The sequence below is a fragment of the Gossypium hirsutum genome, chromosome A06 (assembly GCF_007990345.1).
Source record: "Gossypium hirsutum isolate 1008001.06 chromosome A06, Gossypium_hirsutum_v2.1, whole genome shotgun sequence".
In the NCBI taxonomy this organism is placed as follows: Eukaryota; Viridiplantae; Streptophyta; class Magnoliopsida; order Malvales; family Malvaceae; genus Gossypium; species Gossypium hirsutum.
This window is the reverse complement of record NC_053429.1, coordinates 36,598,438-36,617,574: the sequence shown is the minus strand read 5'-3', so window position 1 is coordinate 36,617,574 and position 19,137 is coordinate 36,598,438. Positions and strand designations below refer to the sequence as shown.

Here is a 19,137-nt window from a genome sequence, read left to right as displayed (position 1 = left end):
CGCTCCGTTTTATCCCCAAATTGAAATAGAGCAGATTCCTAGTTCTTTTTTTCAAGAACTTTTTTGCGACCTTTCCGTGGCTTGTTTTAGGTAAAAAAGTGATTTCTCATTTTATTTTCTTATTAATCTAGATGGCACAACATGCATCTGCGCAAGGTGAAACTGGAATGCTTGTTGTCGACGCTGTGGTGAGTAAAGTTCTCTTTTTATTCAATTGCTGCTTTAAATTTGCCCACCTTTTGTTTCCATTTTTACTTCACTTCTTATTTCTGAATCTGAACCTACTTTTGTATACTTGAGCATTCAACAATGGACATGAGCATTCAACGTGTACCTTGAGAAAAAAAAAATCAAATCGCTTGATCTTTTCGTGTTCTAGATTTCTAGTCATGGCGGATCGCGCGTCCTACAATTTGGCTCCTCGATTAGGTTAGCTTTCTGCCGGTCTCTTTCACCTACTTTTTAGAAAAGAAATATTTATATAGAATATATTTGTTTAGATTTCCGTACCTTTTCCACGCGTTTTTAGTCTCAAATTTGCGCGTAGTTCTGTTATTCTCATTAGTGTTAATTTTACATTGATCCGTTTTAGGATTGTGTTTGTTTTATGGGGGTTTAAGCCTAGGGATGATAATTGAATTCTATTTACTGAGAAAAATGGAGTTTGAGTATAGAGATATAACTTAATTTGATTACTGAGACTGGGAGGGAGGAATTGTTAATTGTTAGCTTTGAAGAACTTATTATCATATAGGGAAATAGATGATTTAGGGTTTGATTGTCCAGTGATAGAATTAACAATGATTTGAGCTTTCTTCTGCTTGCATTGAAGAGTAGAATGCATTTTCATATTGATAACTTTGGTTTTGAAGTAAAAACACTTTGTATAACTTAACAAAGCTTTAAAGAGATATAGTAGTTTAGATTTCCATACTATATCAATGCTTTTTTAATCTCAAATTTGTGCGTAATTCCATTATTGTCATTAGTGTTAATTTTATATTGATCCGCTTTAGGATTGTGTTTGTTTTAGTGGATGATTTACAACTAAAGTCTAGATATATAACTTAACGGGATTACTGAGATTGGGTGCAAGAAATTGTTATATTGTTAGCATTGAAGGTCTTAATATCATATGGGAAAATCGACGATTTAGTGTTTGATTGTCAGATGATAGAATTAATGATGATTTAAGCTTTCTTCTGCTTGCATTGAAGAGTAGAATGTATTTTCAAATCAATTAACTTTGGTTTTGAAGTAAGAGCACATTTTATAACTTTAGAAAGCTTTGAAGAGATAATGCTAAAAAACTCTTATCAAATAGGCTTAATGAATTAGAGAATGTTCCTGGGTTCTGGATTGTTTCTTGTAATTTATATCAATTAATGAATTAGGTTATGCAGACAGAAGCATATGCATTATGAACAGTTTGCAGTTTTATCTCTCTTTAAGCACTCGGAATGCTCCAATGTAAAATTAACAATTGGATTACAAATAAAATTTTGCTTGGTTTGAGTTAGAATATCTTTCATTATCCAACTTTCTTGAGTTTTTGAGAGTGGAATATAGGTAAGGAATATTATTTAATGATAATACAAATGAAGCTTTTTGCTAAAATAGGTCTCTCTGTCTCTTGGACAGGTGTGAACTCTTATATGGATTAAGGTTTTCACGGTTTATTTCTCCATGTCATATGTTTGCTTGTGCCAATGAATCTTTTACTAATTATATTTTGTTTCCTGATTTGTAGATATTGAACAGATTTTACTAGAAGCGCAGCATAGATGGTTAAGACCTGCTGAAATTTGTGAAATTCTTCGTAATTATAAGAAGTTCCATATTACGTCAGAGCCTCCTACCAGACCTCCAAGTATGAACATTAATGTTTATTGTGGATATTCTTAACTATATTATGATTACTAAGTGCTTGGTAAAAGCATACAGGAATAATAATTTCAGAAGTATATTAATGTTGTTCTGTTGTCAACTTTGGTTGTTGCTTGCCTTTTTTCCTTTTATTTTTTTTATAGATATATATTTTTGCTTTCTTATACTTTACATTCCTAAAAACCTTGTGTTGTTTAATCATGAAAGGTGCACAGAAATGCTTTAAACATGGATGTTATCATCGTGAATTTTTTTTTTTTGTAAATGAAGTTATGGTTGATTTTAGGGTTAAACAACCAGACATATTGACATGAACTTAAAATTTTCAGGTGGTTCACTCTTTCTTTTTGATCAAAAGGTGTTAAGATACTTTTACCTGTAAGAAAGGGGATAATATCAAACTTACTTTTATATACTTGAGCATTCAACAATGGACATGAGACCCAAAGAAATTGTGCATACAGACCAATAAAGAAAAAAACATTTTGCATGTTTTTAGACACACATTCGTGTTGCACATTACTTCACTCAAGATTTTTGCACCTTGTGCCTCAGAAAAGATAAGAGTTCTAGTGCCTAATTTATTCCTTGTGCCCTTGACAACATAATATTTACCTCTGGCCTGCATGTTGATGTAAATCTGATGATCAAGTTATTTTTTATCTTTATAATTGGGTATCCTAGTTGTGCCCCATTATTGACCTGATGTAAGAGTTCCTGTAAATAATAAAATGTAGGCCCACCGCTTAAAGTTAAATATGATATTTTAAATTGCATACTAATAGAAATAGCAAAATGTGATATGTTTAGCTCTACTGAATTAAATGGTCTAGTAAATGAGGAACTTGATATCATTTAATGAAGTTGAATGTCTATTTATTTTCTTTGAAGTATATGAACTTGTGCTGTTAAACTTGTTGACAAAATACGGTATTTTGTAACTCTAAAAGAATGAATGCTAGAGCAGATATACTATGCATTTTTAACTTACAGGTGCATACTTTGGCTTTCTGTTCCGGTGATTTGGATTCTTTTGCGGTTAAATTGAAAGCATCAAAGGACTTCTCTAAGTTATATGCAGGCATTGCAATACTTTGGCTTCCTCTAAGCTTGAACCAGCCCTCTGTTGTATATTGTTTCTTCTTCTTTTCTAATCTTTTTCCTTTGATTAATGAATTTTGTTTTAGAAATAGTAATACTTTGTGAGTGTGTCAGTGTTTTTTTTTTTTATGTATTAAAGTACATATTGAATCAATGTTTTATGTATTACATTTAAATTCATTAATTTTTATATTTAGTTTTAAAGTTAAAATTTTAATAGAAAATTTAATTTAATTAATATTTTTTTTAATCCTTAAAAGTATATAGTTTAAATTTTAAATTTCAAAAATGAAACATAATATAATATTTATCATAGAAATAAATATTATTTAATTAAAATATTTTTTAAAGTCATGTTCTAGCGGCGTTTGTGGGAAAAGCGCCGCTAAAGGTCTGTTCTATAGTAGCGTTTTTTTAAAAAAGCGCCGCTAAAGGTCATTTTTTAGCGATGTTTGTGGGAAAAGTGTTGTTAAAGGTCCATTCTTTGTAGGAAAATTGTCGCTAAATGTCATGTTCTTTAGCGGCGTTTGTGGTAAAAGCGCCGCTAAAGGTCATGTTCTATATCGGCGTCAAAATGTTAGTGGCGTTGTTTTTAGGGGTTTTTTCAAATAGTTTTAGCGGCACTTATAAGCACTGCTATAGGCCCAAAAAATGCCGCTAAAAACCTATTTTGCTGTAGTGAGGAGTACTCATTTTGTTGTTGCTTCTAAGTTTTGGCCTGCTAGCCCTAATTTGAGTTTTTCTGGTTTTTTCTTTTTTTAATTCTCATGTTTTCTTTGCAATTTTTTATTTTTCTTGGGTTTTCTACAACTTCGATAGCTTGTAAATGTTATTTTTCTCTGTTTTCTTTGCAATTTTTGATTTTTTTCTGGGTCTTTTACAACTTTGATAGCTGGTAAATGTTAATTACTTGTATTTGGCTATGTCTAAAGGAGACTTTCGTTTTTTTGAGTTTAACAACTGATTTCTTTATAAATGGGTTGTGGAATCATTGATCAAATAATTTCCCTTGAGAAATCAAAGTTGGCCAAATGAGAATGATTGGAAAAATTTTGGGTTTTTAACAAAGAAAAAGAGACTTTTTTAATGATTAAATTATATGGTGCTTGCTGAAAAGTATTGTTTTATGTTATGAATGCTGATGTTCAATTCTTTTTGTGTAGAAATTGGACTCTTTTTTTTTATCTCTTTCCATAGTCTAGCTACTTGATTTTCTTTCTATTCAATAAAGCATTGCAATTTGAGATTTGTTATATTGACCAAAATTTTTATGCATCATATATGCTAAAAATTTGTAGTTTGAAGTACCATGTAGTGTAGGATTAAATTGGGTTTGGCAACCATTGATGAATGAATTTGAATAGAAAGTTCAAATTTTACTTGTAGTTGACATGCTGAAAGGGGTTAGAATGACCACAATATCATGCATTTTTGTTTCTAATTCAAACTCTAAAATGATTTTTAGGCTATGTGCTACTCTATTACCATGCCTGTGGATGAATACAGACTCAAATAAGGGCATCAATGCCCATGTCCCATTTATAAAGATGCCAACATAGGACAGGTCCATAATGTTGCTCCGAAGCCTGGAAATGATGCCAGGTGAATCACTTTCGATAATAACAATTAGATGGTTTTGAAGTTTTTGACTGGTGTATTTGTATTTGTTGCAACAAGGTTAGTTCTCATGGAATCCTATTGTATTATTTTGATAGTATCTATCCTTAATCTTCGGTTAATCCCCACAATGTTGAGTTTGGTTCGTTATTATCTTCACGTGATCGATTTTAACATGAGATGCATACCCAAATAAGATAGCTTTTCAAGTAGCGCAAAATTTTTAAAAGAGAATACGTTTCTTGATTTCAAGTTTTTCCATAAATATATGAGTTTCTTATTTCATGGTTTTCCTTATGAGTTGTATGGCTTTAATAAAAATTGACTTGAATTCTTCTCATAAACAGTAGACCAGATCTGCTTGATGCTGCATTACTAAGACTAAGTAGGCTTGATCGCCTCCGTTTCTGTGATTTTCCATCTCCGCGTGAAAGGTTGGATATTCTGACCTTTCTTTCAAGAAAGGTTAGTGATATTGTTTTTATGCCTCAGTTTTCTACGCTCTCTTTTATTTTTTTGTTTCATCATAGAAACTTAAGGTATAAAACTCTTCTTCAAGTATCTTTTCTTTTTGTTGATTGTTTATTTGTATGGTTTACTATTTTTTGTTTGTGTTCAGTGGATATTTGTATTGATTCTGCAACTTGCGTGTGTAGGGGAATCTACCAGTCGTATTGCAGGTCTCTTTTTGAGGATCCTTTGCTGGAATGCTTTGAGCTTGTTGATTTCAATTTTCAAGGTTTGTGGATTATATTTCTCTATGTTTTATAATTTGACATTGGTCATGACTCGAATGCATTAAATTGGCTTTGGATACGTTATTTCGTATGTTATGAGTTATTGAATTACTTCATTAAAGAACTCTATAAGGGGAGGTTGTCATAATTTAATAGAAATGTGCTTTGTTTCGTGTTGTTTTCTATATATGTTAAGACATTTGATGCTGTTCAACTTGTTTTAGAGGAGTTTGGTCGAAGCATGGGTGAAATTTTTCAGAAATTTGATGTAAATCATCTTGGTTCTGCATCAATTGCACAGGTATTACTTTTTCATTTCTTTACCTGGCTTGAAGTTTTATATAAGCATGCTGGGAAGGGTATAGGTTTATATATTTAAACATATAAAATCTTTGAAGGCTAAACATTTTCATTAAATTAGCTTCATGCTTGCCAACATACGGCAGGATATGACACATTTGCTGTTTTAATGCTACCATAAGGTTTAACAGTTTTGCGGGGCTCTCGGATTCCGGAAATAAGATAAGTGGATATACCTAAACATATGTTCGTATCTGAATTAGGCTCATCAAGCAGGATTGAGAGGTGATAAGATTGATGTTGTTGTTAAGGTGGAAAAATAGATATCTATATTCACACTGATGTTTCTTGCAAAACACATCTATCCTTCTTTTATGTATTTTTCAGATTATGTAAATTGAGAATATCGTTCCACTTGGATTTGGATTTCTTTTTTCTTCTGCATGTTGTTAATTATTTATCTTTTGTGTTATCAAGATCGGATATGAGTTTGACTTTCTAAGAGAAGCCAATGCTATGGAGAGAATTTGTTATTTCTTATACGAGAATAACATAAAGAACTATGAGTTTTTGAATAACAAAGGACTATGAGTTTTGATTTTTTTATTTCACATATGAAAAGAACTAATGTTACTAAAATTTTGTAACTTTTATGTAAAATTTGAAGGTATTTATTTCACCAAAAGATTGCTATAATAATTAATTTATTAAAGAGTATACCTTATAATTAATTGTTGTTACCATGTTATTATAAAGGATAAAATAAAATATAAAAAATATGTTTTTTTATTAAAATTGACTATTAAAATAAAATGTTATTAGAGGATTATTATATATTGTGACTTGAGAGAACAGGTGGGAGGCTAGATTAAAGCAAATATGTTAGGTATTGAAATATTCTTAATAATAATTTTATATTGAAATTATTAATAATAATTATTAATAATTATATTAAGAATGTTATTAAATTATATATTATTTTATTAAATTGTATTTAATAATAATTATGTTAAAATATGATTAAATTATTTATTTTTATTTTTATTAAAATGTATTTAACAATAATGTTATTAAAATTTAATAACAATAATCATCTACCTACAAAAATTCTGTTAAGGGCACTTTGGTTATTTAAGCATTTTCCTTATACTATTACAACATCTATTTCATTCAACCAAACACAAGAATTCTATTACAGTTCTATTTCATTCCATTCAACCGAACAATTGAATTACTGATTACAACTATATTCCATTACAACTTTATTCTATTACAGCTCTATTCAATTATAGTCCTAGTCCATTACAGTGAACCAAACGTACCCTTAATAACGGATAATGTTTTAATTGAGGAAAGTTAATTTTATAGAAGTTGATAATGATGAGTTGAGGTATGATGTAAGACCATTTGAGAGAGGGAAAAAAAAGAGCAATATATTTTTATGATTTTTATAATTTTTAAATAATTTCAATAAGTTTTATATTATTTTCTATCTTTTTATAATTTTCTAAGAAACTTATAACTTTTAAAATATTTCTATAAATTTTTTTATAATTTTTAATAGTTATTATAATATTTTATAAATTTTTAATAATATTTTATTATTTATATTAAAAAAATTGAGAATTTTTAATAATTTTTAATTTGAATAAACAATTAAGCTCTTGTAAAATACTTAAAAATTAATTAAGCCCTAGCAAATTAATAAATATCAATTAAGCACTCTATGTCATCTTTATTCCACATTGACATGCCATATCATTATTTTTCCCTAACAGCCACCACACAGCTTGCCACGTCAACCACTTCAACACTTATAGTCTGTCAAGAGTTTCAATGGAAAAATGAATTCAAAGAGCTCAATTAACTACCAATCTTAATTTAAAGGATTCAATTAAATTACACTTTTGAAAAGAGTTTAATTAATTTTTTAATTATTTTCGGAGGACTTATTTAGTATTTTAGCAAAAGAAAAGGGAATTTGAACTTTTTTAGGTTTTATTAGTTTACTTTGGTTATTATTAAAATATATTCTGTTAACAAGTTAAATTCGTTATTATTAAAATCAAATTGAAATTTCCTTTTTATTTAATTTTTATTACCTAAAAGTATTTTTTATTTAAATTAAGTGTGTTTGAAAATTAAAATTTTAAGTATTGAAAAATTAAGTACTGAAAAATTAAGTACTGAATTTTTACTACAATATATTTTTAAGTGTTGAGCTTATAATAGAAATTGATTGGTAAATTAATATGTTTTTATATGTGTTGAATATAATTATGTTGTTTGATAAAAATAAATGTTAATTTTTAAAATATTATTTTCGTCAATTCATAGAATATCATAGAAAAATAAATTCTTCATACAATAATTACTTTAATTATTTTATATAAAAGACTATTAAATATATATATATCATTCTTTTTTGAATTGTATCATCGTATAAAAGTAAAATAAATTATTAAATTTAAAATTAAAATAATTATAACTTGAAAATTTTAATTATTTAAATTCGTTAGAGCCCACCTTGCTCAATCCAAGCTTGAATCTAAAAAAATTTGAGACCAAGAAATCTGAGTCTAAAGTAAACCCAATATTAGCCTACTTATTTGTCACCTATATAGAGATGGCAAAATATGCCTGAACAAGAAAGTCTGCCCATTTCAATATGAATCTGAGAAAGCTCAAGCTTGTAATAAATCCAAGTTCAGAACAGCTCAAACTCAAGACTATTTCGGCTTGAGCCCAAGATAATTTCGACCCAAAACTTAAATTTATAACTGAACAATCATAATACACATTAATATTTAATATAATTTTATGATATTATTTTAAAAATAAAATATAAATAAATGATCAGTTTTTGAAAATAAATTCATAAGAATTATATATTTATATGAAACTTTTATTAATATGAAAAGTAATTAATAATAAATTTTATATTAAATTATAAAGTGAAATAAATTTTTAAAAATATAAATTAAATAAGATAATATTATAATTATATATGTCTAATAAATATATAAATTTTAATAATTATTAAAATCTATAAAATTAAACTTTAATGATAATATAAAATATATAATAACATAATATATTAATTTAATAATACTATAACTTGTGTTATACTGATTACAAATGACTAAAATTGATTTACTATACAATAATAATAACATTAATAATAAATTTAATTTTAAACCAATATCTTTTAATAAAAAAATATCTATAACAATATTAATTAGAAAATTTAAAAGTTGTTTAACAATTAAAAAATAAAATATCCAAATAAAATATATTAATAAAAATATATTTCAAAATACATAAAGTCATATAAATATACAAATCTGATTTTTAATACAATTACATAAAATTAAGTCATCATCAATGAGCAACATTTGAAATTTAAAATTTGAAATTTGAAATTATAAGTTTTGTAAATAATTTTTTAAAGAAATTTGTATAAAAAATATAAAAACAACTAATTAAAATGTAGAATCTCAACATTCTTCATAACTCTTCTCAACTAAGGCCTTGTTCCGTGGAATTTTTTTATTACTATATAAATAAGGTTGAACAATCAATTTTTATCTTCAAATAGATAGTATATGGTGGAACATTTTCAATATATATATATAGTGTTCCTATAGTTGCAAATGAAAAGATATAAGTAAGCAAAAGTTATGTCATTTGATTATTAATCAAAAGTTGTCACTATTTATTGATATCATTATTATGCTCTGTTCATTGAACTGTTTCCGTTAATACAAAACGTAAATAATAATTGTGTTTCATTATATCCTCGAGGTTTATTTGTCAATAACTCTTTTACACACTATAATATAGGTAGAGCAGATAGAACCTTAAAGAAAACAGCATCGATACACACCTTGAAGGCAAGGGTGAAGCCAAGGGGCTGGCATGGGCCCCGGCCCCCCTAAAATGTAAAATTATTTTTTAGGCTCTTAAATTTTTTTTAAAATTTTAAATTAATAAAGGTAAAATTACACTTTGACCCCCCTAAAATTATAAAAATTTGATTTAATCCTTTACAAATTATAAAGATATAAATTATAAAAAATAAAATTTTATCCGATCCCTAAAATTTTTTTTCTAGCTTCACTCTTGCTTGAAGGAGTGGTTAATTTCTCATAAATGTACTTTTATGCCTACTGTACAAACAACGCTAACATTTAGTTTGGGTAATTCGGTTTTAATTTTAAGTTAGATGAAGGGGTCTATTAAGATGAATATATACATCTTTTAAAGTTATCTACTTTTAGAATGTATTTCACAAACCGAGGTGTGTTATAATATTTCCCCAAATCCTAATAAATATACTTGGTATTTAAAGGAAAAGTATTTCATTAACAGTTAGTGGAATTAAAATTAATAATAAAAAATAGAAAAAGGAATATATAAGATTGGACACACGTCACCTTTGGACACAGTTTGGTGGCACTGGTTATGTGTTCCTAAAAATGCCAGTGGCCTTGGTTTCCGAGATCTTGGCAAATTCAATATTGCCTTGCTTTGTTGGCGTCTTCTTAGTGCTTCTACCTCTCCCGTTGCCGGAGGTCGTAAAGCTAAGTACTGATTTTCTTAATTCGCAGCTTGGGACTAACCCATCTCCTACTTGCCGATTCATTTGGAGTGCTACAGGGTTATTGATCAATGGTTTACAATAATGGTGAGTCAGTTTCAATTTGCAGGATAAGTGGTTACCTGCACCATTTAAACTTTTGGGATGATTTAATTAATGCGGACACTAGCTCATGGAAAATTGACTTGATTCATTGGATTCTGTATATTCCTCTTTCTTCGACTGCTGCAGATGATATTTGGTGTGGCAACACAAACATTCTGGGATGTATACCGTTCGCTCTAGCTATAAAGCCACTCCTCTCCAGCACTACTGCTTCTTCGTTATCCTTACTGCTTACAGACACCGAAACTCAATTTTACAGGAAATTGTGGGACTTACATCTACCTGAAAAACTCTAGGTTACAATTTGGAGGGTCTTTATGAAGAAAATAGAAGTGTTTTTAAATTAAAAACAGCTATTTCTCATATCTTTATTGCCAATGAGAAAACAGCTAATATATAGCTTTTACAAAAGAAAAACACAGAAAAAATGTATTAACTTTCAAATCCTCCAACTCAAAAAAAATATCCATATTGAACTTATCTAGAAATTTGTTATCTTTACTTGGATTGATTCGCTTTATGAAACTAAAAAATATATATTTGATCTATAGGAAAACAATTCAACTAAAAAAATTCATGAATGAAATACAAAAATTATCACGTATGGTATAATAAAAACTCAAATCTCCCCAAAAACTATGAAATCAAATCAAACCTCGTTCAGGGACTTTTTTCTTTTACAATTACATTAATAAGATAATCCCAGGGATCCGTGGCGCAATGGTAGCGCGTCTGACTCCAGATCAGAAGGTTGCGTGTTCGATTCACGTCGGGTTCAATTCCCAATGTATATTTTAAATAATCACTTTCAGTCCTTTTACGCTGGATTATTTTCGGATCAATCACTTTCAAGTTTGAATGATTTAAGTCACTTCTGCTTCGGAATTTTTCAAACGGTTTGGATTAGTTTTGTGTTCATTATCATTCAATAGGGTTAGTTTGGTCAAGCCAATCTAGATTGAGTAATTTTAGTTATTTTGATTTGAATCAGTTTTAAATTTAAATTATTTTAAATTTAAATCATTCGGGATTTTAAAGTAAGACTATTATAGGTTTAGATCATTTTTAAGTACTTTTATGTTACTTATTTGTGAAGTACTTCTAACATGTGATAGAACTCTAAATGGTTTAGCCGGATATATTGATTCTAATTATGCAAGAAACTTAGATCAAAGAAGCAAGAGACTTGGATCGAAAAAGGTCTCTCATATGTTACCTATTTGTTTTTGGGAATTATGTCATTAGTTGGAAAGTGACACTTCAAGCTACAGTAGTTTTGTCGACTACTTATGTGACACTTTATACTCGACCTAGTTGTTGGATCCAAATAAAAAATGTCACATTTTGTTGCTGAAACAACTCACTTTTTCGTTTTTATTTTGAAAATGAAACGTACAGGTAAAATTATTTTATAAAAATTTTGGCAACATTTTTGCCTATATTACGTAAAACCCCCTGCAAAATAATTTAGATTTTCACAAAATATTCACATTCAAATTATCTTCCAAATCAATTCTCAGCACTACGATTTCTCAAAACATATCAATAAACTAGATTTATACGCTTTACTATTTTATCAAAACATTAGTTATAAAATACTAGCTAAGAAAACATAATGAAAATACTTAAATTCATTTTACGACATAATATTATATATATAAGCCTAGGTACATGCCATTTACATCAACTATAAAGTAAACTTTTCACCAATATTGTTTGAGCTGAACTTTGGTTCTTCGTATGTTGTTGGAACGATCTAACTAATCTAACTACCTACGCATGGAGAAATAAACAAACCGTACGCTGAGCAATTTTTATACTCAGTGGTGCTAATATCATATAAATCATTACATAAGTATTTGACACAAATTAATTGATAGAAATAAACTAAAACATTATTATAAATATCATTAATAACATCACAATAAAAGAAAATTCTAATATTAATAAACTTTAATATTTTGATATTGACAAATTAAATAAAGAAAAAAAAGCTTTTTAATTAAATTCAAAATTGCGTGATTAATTTAATTTGCACAATATGAAAATTCAAATAAATTCAAGTTCTGTTTTTGTTTTTCTTTCAATTTAGACCCCGTACTAAAGTTTAAACTCATAACCAGATACACGAATCCGCGACCTCGAATTGTTCGACAACGATGGCTATCGAAGTAGTCCTCAACCCTTTGGGAATTGGGACTGCCCACAACCCTCTGGGAATTAGGGCTAACAATAATAACAACTGACCGACTTGGCCTTTTCTCCCTCAACTCTCTGGAAATTGAGGAGATCTAAATTCTCTTATATAAAGACTCTATGGCATGCCAACTATATCTAATTTAGTCTAACTTAGTGAAAAGGGATAAAAACCAAATTTCCTGATCCATTTTAATTTCATTTTCATATAATTCTCATTTCAATACCGTTTCATGTTCAAATCACATATCGCCTAATGTAAAATAGGCTTCCAATTTGATATATATTAAATATTTTCTTGCTCAATCATCTAAAATCATAATACTCAAATCTAAATCATAACCATGAATTCACTAATTTAGTCTTATGAAAAACATAGTATTCATCTCAAAACATAATTTTATAAATATTAACTAAATTATTCAAGCTCATCCAAAACTCATAAAAATAAAATAAAATAAATATAACTAGTCATATTAAATTAAATATTTTAAAATTTTATGTAATGAAAGTAAGATATTAGCACAAACTGAAGCTTTAATCGCTTTACTCCTTTTCTTTGCTTTTCTCTTTCAAGATTTTCTTTTTGTTTTTAGCTACAATAGGAGCAATTCAATACGAAACAACATCATTTATCCATTCTAAAACTAAAACTAATAAAAACAAACTTATATATGCATGATTATTCATATTGACAACGTAAGTTTTCTAGTTCAAAATTCGCATATCTTTTGACTTGATTATCCATTTTCAATTCTGTCTTCTCCAGAGTACTCACTGCTTCACAAGCTATTATTTAGCACCAATATTACACAAAGTGATCAATGTTCTCTACTTCCTATTTAACATGACCAAATATACCAATTAAATTTTTTTATCTATTTTTGTTTCTTTTTCACACTTCTAACAAGTTAGAACTCATCTTCTAATAATTTATTATTAAAAAATATATCTATTTCACTTAATTTTTCTAAGCTTCCATCAATGCCCTTTAATGGAAACTTCCAAAATACTTGATAAAATAAAAAAACTATTGATATATATATGTAAAGCAGGCTTCAAAGATTCAAAATCTAAAAAAAATTGAAGAAAAATCATACATTACACTTGAATTTGAAGGATAATGATGGAAGGAATTTTTTCTTTCTTTCCCCCTTATTCTGACGTGAAAAAGAAAGAAAGATGAGAAAGATAACATCTTTCTCTCTTTTTCTCTTTTTTATGTATTATAATATTAATTAATAAAATATTATTACTTAATAAAAAATTTATGTGAAAGTCATCATGAAACCATTAAATTTTTTAAGTAATGAAAAAATTGTCATTAAGTCCTTTCCATCAAAATAAAAATAGGATAATTGCACTTTAGTCTTTATATTTTTCTAATTTATCCCTGAACTCGATATTGAATTATTAACTTAACCACATACTCCTACTAATAATCCTCTATGTTTTCATATCTGACGGTTTTATCTAAAAGCGATCACAATTTCTTATACTACTATTTATTTATAGATCACTTATTCAAGGACTTCTACCATCTTCTCTTCTTTTTTTTTTTAAAGTGGAGATGTTACAACTTAAGTGGAATACATGACAATTACTGAAGCAATAAAAAAAAACAATTTGGTTAAGGGGTCTGTTTAGTGAACTGGTAAGTGGAAAATGGGCAACTGTTGTATATTGTGATAGTCAAAGTGTCATACATCTCACCAAAAATCAAATTCATCACGAAAGAACAAAGCACATAGACATTCGTTATCATTTTGTTCGAGAGGTGATCATTCAAGAAGATGTTCAAATTCTAAATATTGGCACAAAACTCAATTCAGCCAACATGTTGACAAAGAGCCTTCTAGTTTCAAAGTTCTAGTATTGCTTGAACTTGGTAATTATTAGATGAAGAATCAGTTAGGCCCGTAACATAATTTTTACTCTAGGTTTCTGTTAAACTCAGATTAACCTAGGGTTGTTACAGTCATATATGCTATAATTTTCAACCTATAAATATGCCTTAGTTACTCTAGGTTTCAACATAAATATTGAGATTCAGAGAATTATGTTTTTTTTTTGTTTTGAAGGGTTTTTCTTGTAGGGTTCAAGTTTTCCTTTAATTCTCTTCATCTTTTGTACTCTCATTTATTATAATAAAATCTCCTTTTACTCGTGATTTTTTATCCTCTTTTTGAGGAGTTTTTACACGTAAAATTTGTGTATCCAATCTTCTCAATTTTATTATATTACTTGTTTGTTGCATATACGGACTAAATCTCTTACATTCTAATTAAAATACTGATGTAAAATTTTAAGAATTGTTAATGTCATTAAAATTCTCTAATAAATAATGTCATTTTTTTACATGGATACCAAGTAAGGTTTTTTAAAAAAATTTAAAATATCAAACCAACAAATTTAACAAAATTTTTTTAACAATGTTAGTAAATGAACTTAAATTTTTAAATTTGGACTAAATTCTTGAAAATAAAAATACGAAAAATAAATTTCAAATAAAAAAAATTAACTTGGCAAAAGTAGTAAAAATTAGTCATTTAAGGTGTTTTTTTTACATTATTTAGAAAAGCGAACCGTTTTTTAGAGCCAAAAATTGACGTGGCAAAAAGTGCATCATGTAAAAAACGCTTTTCAAAAAGCACTTAATACCAAATGCGCTTTTGTTAATATATTAATTTCTTAAGTTGGTTAGTTAAATACTTTGCATATTCTACTTGTAATTTCTCATTTGATCCCCTTCCATGTTTATTTAAATTTTTTTTATTCTAACTAACGTGGTTTCAAGCTCTTTTTTAATTAGTAAGCATGTTATTTTCAAGTTATAATATATATATGTAATTACATAATGAAAACAATTATTTTTATTTATAAAAAAATCAAATAACCATTTCAAATATCATTATTTTTAGTAAATATTTTTTATACGTAAAATTTTTTTTCACTTACATTGTGGGTATGTTAAAATATAATATTATAAGATCAAATAATTATTTCAAATATAATTATTTTTATATGTGATATTTCAAATAATTATAACAAATATCATTATATTTTCATTTATGATAGAAACCTAGTAAGCTAATAAACTCTTGAAGAAAAGTTACAAAGAATAGAAAAAGATTTATTCAAAGATTGTTATGCAACTTTGCTTCCATTGAATTGTGCCCATATACACGTTTATATACACTTGAAAAATCCTTCACTGTTGTTAACAATTTACCAGCTTGTTAACTGCCTAACCACCTAACTAATCACACATTAATCACATGTGTAATCTCATACTATAAACATTCATCCAGCTTCCTCGATTGGGACGACTCGAAGAAGATGACGAAACCGGGTAAACGTCAAAACAGACAATGGTTTAGTTAGAATATCTGCCACTTGGTCACATGCGGGAACTTCTCCAACAACCAATTCGCCACTAGCCACTTTCTCTCGAACAAAGAACAGACCAAGTTCAATATGTTGGAACTTAGAGTGCAGAACTGGGTTAGCTGCAACAGCTACGACACTAGAATTATCACACCACACTGTCGGAAGATCAACCGAACTTAGTTTTAACTCTGTTAACAGCGAGACCAGCCACGTAACATCACTAGTGGCTGCTGTTAAACTTCGATACTCAGCCTCTGCCGTAGACTGAGAAACAACTTGTTGTTTCTTAGAACACCAAGAAATAGGTGTGTGACCAAAATACACACAGTATCCTGTAGTAGACCGACGATCATCGAAATCAAGTCCCCAATTCGCATCAGCATAACCAACCAAAAACAGCTTATCAGAACTTTGGAAAAGCAAGCCATGAGAAAGAGTACCACATAAATACCGTAAAATTCATTTTAACGCTACCATGTGTAGTGTAGTGGAACCGTATATATAATATCTGGCCGTGTCAAAACGATATACTGAAGAGCTCCAGCAATACTGCAATATTCAGTTGGATCAGCAAGGGGTTCACCCTCATCCTTTGACAATATAGAAGAGCTTACCATCGGTGTATGAACACTTTTAGCATTAGTCATAGAACTCCAGGCAAGAAGCTCACGAATGTATTTGCGCTGACATAAATGAAGACTACCTGAGGAAGATCTACTGACTTCAATTCCCAAAAAATAATGGAGCTCACCCATATCCTTTAGAGCAAACTTGTTGTGTAGCTGCTGAACAAAATAATTTATTTCAGCAAATGAACTGCCAGTGATAACAATATCATCCACATATGCAAAAACGTAGAGAATGTGACCATAAGAAGACCGAACAAATAATGAAACATCTGATTTTGACAACGTAAACCCAGCAGAAATAAGAAACTATTTTAACTTGTCAAACCAGGCACGAGGAGCTTGCAGTAAGCCATACAAAGCTTTAGTCAGACGACATACTAACTTTTCACCATTTGGACCAGATTGCACAAAGCCGGGAGGTTGCTGCATAAACACGTCATCGGTTAGATCTCCATTCAAAAAGGTATTATTGACATCAACCTGCCGGAGATACCAACCCTTGGTCACAGCAATAGATAAGATAGCTTGAATGGTAGCAGGTTTGACTACTGGACTGAACGTCTCCTTAAAATCGCAACCATGTACCTATGAGTACCCCTTGATGACCAATCGTGCCTTCCGTCGGTTAATCGTCCCATCAGAATTCTTCTTGATCTTAAAAAACTATTTACAACCGATCGCTTTCCGTCCAGGAGGGAAGGGACTAAGCTCCCAGGTCGAGTTAGCTAGTAAAGCATCAAACTCAAGTTGGACCGCTAGACGCCAGTCTGGATGAGCAAGGGCCTCCTCAACAGAACATGGCTCAACCTCAACATTGTCTGCACACAATGCTTTGGGCTTAAATATCCCAGCTTTAGACCTAGTAACCATAGTATGAGAATTAGTAGTAAAGACGGGTGGAACAGTAAGATGCTCAGTAGAAAAAGTTATAGTAGCGAGAACCTCCTCTCGAACAATAGATCCTGAATCAGAACTATGTTGAAAAGTACTACACGGAGCAAAAGAGTCATGCTGAGTTGTGTCACCATTATGACTATCTAGAGAAGCCCCAATTGCAGACTCAAGATTTAGACGAGTCTCTTTAGGGATAACAGACCGAATAACAGGTACATACGTAGTAGTATTCAGAGACAATTATCACTGGTAGTAGTAGAAAGTGAAAACAGAAATCGATTTTCATCAAGAACAATATGTTGAGAAACAATGACTTTCCCATCTGGCGTTAGACAAAAATAGCCTTTATGATGCGGGCTATACCCCATGAATGTAGATGGCTGAGACCGAAACTCAAGCTTGTATTTAACAAATGGATGTAAGTACGGAAAACAACAACAACCAAACACTCTGGGATGATCATAAGTCGATCCACAACCAAACAGTCTTTGAAACGGGGTCTTCCCTTCTAGAACCGAAGTGGACAATCGATTAATGAGATGAACCGCACTACAGAACGCATAACTCTAGTAAATCAGTGGTAAATTAACCTGAGCCAAAAGAGTAAGACCAGTTTCCACAATATGTCTGTGTTTACGCTCAGCAACACCATTCTGTTCAGACGTGTGACGGCATGAAACTCGATGAAGAATCCCCTGATTAGCTAAAATTGGAGGAAAACGCACGAAACTCACCTCCCCAATCACTTTGAAATCTCTTAATATGCTTTCCAAACTGAGTGAAAATCATATTCTAAAATTGACCAAAACACTCTATTGCTTGAGATTTGCGACTTACCAAATAGACCCGGGTAAAACGACTAGTCATATCAATGAAAGAAACATAATACAAATTCCCTTCACAAGTAACAACGACTAGTCCCCACAAATTAGAAACAACCAATTCAAACAAATCAACATATTTAGTGCTAGAATGTGAAAAAGGCAACTTATGCGATTTACCTTTCTGACAAGCTACACAGACACCATCAAGATGACTTTTATTTAAAGAAATCTGACATTTTTCAAAAATATTTTTTACAATATTATCAGCAGGATGACCTAGCTTTTTATGCCACAAGCTAAAAACATCATCAGTCGGAGAGCAACCTTGAAGAATAGTATTGGGAACAGAAGGGAACAAACTTCCCGAACCTGCCGAGAAATGGTAGAGCCCATCACAAACTTGGGCCTACATTAAGATTTACTGTGTCTGGATGTCCTTAATCACACAATACGAGGGGTGAAATTCAAAAAACATATTGTTATCAATAGCAAACTTAGATACAGATAGTAAATTCTTTCGAATGCTTGGCACACACAGCACATTCGAGAGATATAGTAATTTCTGCTTCGTAGGTATAATTGCACTCCCAATAGATGAAATTTCAGTGGTTACCCCATTACCCATTAAAAGAGAGGACTTGTCTGAGTACAGGGTGGAACTATGTAAATCCGAAGTATCTCTGCAGACGTGATGAGTAGCCCTTGAGTCCAGGTACCATGACGTACTTCCTACTAGAAATTGAACATAAGAGTTAGTAGTATTAAAATTGGAATCATATGCGGTAGCATCAGAATAATCCGAAGCGTGCAACTCAGGAAGCCAGGGGGAACCCCAACAAATTGAGACGAGTCATATG

General features: G+C 29.8%; 1 long non-coding RNA gene and 1 other non-coding gene across 7 annotated transcripts; both read left to right on the top strand.

Annotated features, from left to right (window-relative positions):
• On the top strand, nucleotides 1-6,082 carry LOC107961668 (uncharacterized). 6 transcript variants are annotated; one of them, XR_005928626.1, is made up of 8 exons: nucleotides 2-188; nucleotides 301-429; nucleotides 1,751-1,870; nucleotides 2,217-4,590; nucleotides 4,953-5,070; nucleotides 5,262-5,344; nucleotides 5,567-5,643; nucleotides 5,825-6,082. It is a non-coding gene; the product is annotated as an uncharacterized lncRNA (long non-coding RNA). The 6 variants fall into 6 exon arrangements; XR_005928623.1 differs by having other exon boundaries at nucleotides 1,751-4,590; XR_001701347.2 differs by having other exon boundaries at nucleotides 4-188; nucleotides 1,751-3,015; nucleotides 4,454-5,070.
• A 4,971-nt stretch (nucleotides 6,083-11,053) lies between these two features.
• On the top strand, nucleotides 11,054-11,125 carry TRNAW-CCA (transfer RNA tryptophan (anticodon CCA)). The gene has a single exon. It is a non-coding gene; the product is annotated as a tRNA-Trp (tRNA).
• The last annotated feature ends 8,012 nt before the right edge of the window (nucleotides 11,126-19,137 follow it).